The following is a 4,718-nucleotide window of genomic DNA, read 5'->3' as shown; positions in this document are numbered from 1 at the left end:
CATTTTTCCAGTGTCAGCATTAAAATAACAGGATAATCTGTGCATAAAACTTTTCACTTAACCCTCTCTCTCTCTCTCTCTCACACACACACACACACACACATACACACACAGAGCAATCACGTTTTGACCTGCCAAATCCAGCTCGTTTCCTGGCTCTTCAGGGAAGTTAAATCTTCTTACTGGGATATTGATAGCTTCAGAAACAGTTGGAGTGAGGGAGAATGTTAATTACAAATGTTTCAGAACAAGATCAGTGTGAAATCCCTGCTGTGCTGGAGCCTGTTCTGGCTGTACTGCTTTGTGTCAGCGCCTCTCTAATGTGGAAGGTAAAGCTTGCAGTTTGGGGAAGCTTGAATTCTAAGCACTGCAGTGATGTAAGAAATACCCAAAATAATGGTCAATGACAGTCAAACCGCGACTGTCTTGTCGGGTTAAACTTCAAATGTGAGGTCCGGCACCAGACTTGAAAGAATTCCTGAGCAGCAAAGAAAGTTGGATGGGTTCTGGCAAACTTTCTTGGGAAGCTTTCCCCCCTCATTCTGCGGGTCAACAACTTAAACGAGGCGAGCTGTCGGCGAGTGACGGAGCATGAATTCCACACACAGGTTGATAAGTGGGACTCTTCAGAGGACTGTGAAGATGTAGAGAGGGGGGGATATCTCTTAGGTCAGAAGGTGAGTGCACCTGGTCCTACACCTGCTTACTGCTACTCAGCAGCCAGCAGTTAATTGTGTGTGTATGTAGAAACCATATTATCGCTAATTTTAGAGCTGAAACTCTACAACTTCATCGAGGTGCACAGGTCGTAGTCAATCAATAGTCAGTTTACTAGTAATGAGCACAACTGCACGGCCTGGGAAAGCAATGAGTTTAATTGACATCACTGAGGTCTTTTAGCTCAGACTAAGAACAAATAGTAAGAGAGCCTGCATGACAAACTGGGGGCTTTAAAAATGTGAGTTGTAGGAATTAATAGTAATGAGTTACGGCCCTTCAACTTTAAAGAAGTACATTTTAAAGGTGGTTGTGCCTCAAATTTTTCAAATTTTGTATACCTGAACTCAATGGTTCATGGACAAGCTTTTGTCAGATCTAATTTAAGATTATTTTGTACGACCGGTTAATCTGCCAGTTACTTTTAAGATTAAGTCAATTAAAAGGGACCTCAGTCTGCTGCAAGTGTGGGGGTAAAAGTTCAGTAGCGCCTTCAGCGGCTCCAGAGGGAGATGTGAAAATTTGCTAAATCGCCTTGAGTGATGTCATCTGAGTCAGTTGGGGCTGTGAACTACGAGCTTTAAAATGGAAAAAGCAAAACGTGAAGCATGTGTTTTACAATGTTCCCAGAGTGCAACGCTAAATCATCACTGGTCTATAAAATGTCAGAAAACCCTGAAAAATGCAAATTCAGCTGACTTTTGTCCGATCAAAGACGTTCAGCTTCCGATCATGTAAGACAAAGAAAAACGGCCTCACGTTTGAGCTACGTCCGACAAATATTTGACGTTTTTGCTTGAAAAATGACAAACGCTTAAAGCAGAATAGTTGTCAGTTGATTTTCTGTTCATCGACCGATTCATTAATCAACTTGTGGTCTCAGCTCTATTCCAGGTGGATGGAACTATTCCGTGCAGGGCAGTTGGAAGCACGAAAAAGCAATATTCCTTTATCAAGTGAGTCTGAGCTATACCTTGTCTGGGCACAATGACAAATGCAAATCAAAGACCCCATTTTATTTCTGGCTGTCTCTTCCATCACCTTTTAAAAAGCAATTTATTTAACTGCTTCTAATCCACATTTCTTTCTGTGCGGGTACACAGTCGCCTTTAATGATAGCGTAACCTTGCTTTCCTCTGTTCTGCATCTCAACTTTACATCAATTGTAAGGGAATATACATAACATTGACCTGAGGATAGAGGCAGAAATGAACCAGTAAGCATTTTTCACATTCTCTGTAGTGTCTGGAAGTAGGCAGGCAGATATAGCAGACCTGCTGAGGGAGTTTTAAATTGAGCCTGCAGATTGTGTAATATGCTAAGTCAGGAAATTAGCATGTGTGCTTTAATATTTTTTGGACTGTTGGGAGACATGTTTTTAAGTGGCTGGCCTTTTGCTTGGGAACGTACACAGAACCACAAAATGGTGCCAGAGAGATTAGTCTCCCTCCAAAGTGAAGCCAATAGAAAACCCATTAGTTTGAGCTGATCTGGAAATTATATGGAATTGATCCTGAGGTAAGGACAGATTTTCATGCTCAATACTTCCCATTGATTCACCCCGCCATAATTACAAATGAAAATCATTATGTCTCCAACTTGTATTTCGTTAGTGCATGTGGCCCTACTTCCCATGTTCTCACTAAGGAATCCTTAGATATTTAAACTTGAGCTCTGACAGTCGGAATGAGATCTGTAGTTTGCCTTTTAGCCATTCAAGCAGAAAACTGACTTGAGGTCAGGGATGTACTGTACATTTCCTCACGCAGCTGTTCATAGCACACTCATCTGTGCACCCTGTTCGGCCTCGGTTTATGTGGCTCCTTGACAGTAACTCACCAAAAGTAGCAAACACAAACAAATACCAGACAGGTATTGTTCAGCGTGTTTCCAAACAGTGTGAATCATCACCTCGCTCCAGCTCAATCTCCTACCACCCACAGAGTCCTGGATGGTGCCTCATCATCATTTGAGACCGTGGGTAGGGAAGTTTATTGCAGAACACCTCAGCGTTTCAGGAAATCCATCCCCACACCCGGTCCTACTCCCATCCCACGCCTGTCCTTCCTCCCCCCTCGCAACCACCAACGCCGCCACCAATCGGAGACGAGACAGGTGTCTTATCTCCATCACACAGCACAAGCACGGCCAATCTTCCAGGAAGATGGCGACTGGAATGTGACAAATCCATCTGTCCTGGTTTGAATTTGTATGCTAATTTGAAGTAATAGCCCCTCTGGTGACAGTGCAAGGGAACAATTCAATCATGCCATCTATGACAGTTGCTTTCCAGCCTTCTCTGTGATATGGGAGTATATGCACGTACCGCGGGGTTAGGCTTGATAAATTGGTTATGTAGGGGAGATCTGGCATGTAGACTGCATGTTTAAAATGGGCTGCCAGTTTGAAATGAATCTCCTACTGAAGGCACCTGTGCAGAAAGGTGCAGCCACTACCTGTAGGAAGAAGGGACACAATATTTGAATTGACCTCATTTACTTCCCCACGACGCTGCCGGATCGGCCGCCGTCCTGAACTTTCACCCAATTTTCGCTGCCGCAGCCTTCATAGGATATGTGTGAATGATAGAAATATCCCCACATAAAATCACACTAACACAATTGCTACATTGTCACACTGAATTATCTCGGGCTGTTGATTTGATTCCGTGAAAAGCTTTCATGTGTCACTGGGCAGAAGAAGAAGCCGATCAGAGGCAGCTACAGGCACAAGTATACGAGCGAGCTGAGCTGTGCCATGGATTCAGGAGCAAGCCGGCCATGCTATTTGTGATTTCTCTTGTGCTTTGGTACTCTCCTCCACTGTGCAAATGTATGGCACTCTGTAATCTTTAAATTAATCTACAGGACAGGACAGATGATGGTTGATGGTGGCAGATAAGGCGAAAGAACAAACTGCTCCTCATTTTGCTTGCATCAATCTTTTTGCTTACCTCCAGATTGGGGCCTGCTTTCTTTCAAAGCACTGAGTTTGGTTTACCATATTTTTTCCCCAATGATGCATTACTATTAAAATATGCAGCTCTATAATCAAAAAGTGTAAAATCACTCAGACCTGCAACTGTCACAGAAAGCTCAAAGCCTTGCAAAATCCCTTATTTTGTTGCTCTTCGAAGGCATTTTTATGTATTTTTATTCCACAATTTTGCAGTATTGACACAGCTAACAAGCCTCGTGAGAATGAATTAGATGAAATATGTAGGCTGTGTTATGGCCAATCACCATGGGGGACATTCGCTGTCATTTCTATCATCCTGCAGTCTCACCACTGCAGTGAACTCTTGACAATTTCTCCAGGAAAAAGAAAATGCACAGCGCCGTGCCAACTGACCACACTTCAAACGGGCGTACATCATGCGTGGCCAATGCATCTGATCAAACAAGGAGGCCAGCAAAGAAAGCTGATGAACAAAAGGCCCGTCGAACTGCACGGCTCTCGCATCACAATAAACAGTGTGCTGAAAGACAGCTCTCCAAATGAGCTCTGCTAGCAGCCCTCCACGTACAGTTTGCAGTGAGCTGAAAGACGTTCAGCGCTCAGCATGGCTGCACGTAGATAACAAATTCTGTGGTACAATATTGTACTGCTTTTATTCTGAAGGAGGATGGTTTTCTACAATGCTTTACAATTATTCTAATGGTGAACATACTCGACTGAAACTTCAAGGTTTTGTCTAAAGCTGTAGGAGTATAATCTTTAATCAGGCCGGCTTTTCATTTTAATCCATCATAATGGGCTTGATTAAAGCCTCATTGTCCATCATAGTCTAATAAAACAATTCAAATACAATCAAATGCTCCATTCAAGGCTCAATTTTAAAGGCAAACTTGTTGTAAAAATAACTTAATTTAGATTATTTCTCACCAATTTTTTCCACTTGTATTGATTTTAATATTAACATGTTTGACGATGCTATGAGCCTGCACTAATTTGTCTAATGCATGAGCCACGAGTCATTCTTTAGGTACATAAACCCATCA

The sequence above is a fragment of the Chaetodon auriga genome, chromosome 24, assembly GCF_051107435.1.
Source record: "Chaetodon auriga isolate fChaAug3 chromosome 24, fChaAug3.hap1, whole genome shotgun sequence".
Classification (NCBI taxonomy): domain Eukaryota; kingdom Metazoa; phylum Chordata; class Actinopteri; order Chaetodontiformes; family Chaetodontidae; genus Chaetodon; species Chaetodon auriga.
This window is presented reverse-complemented; position numbering follows the sequence as displayed.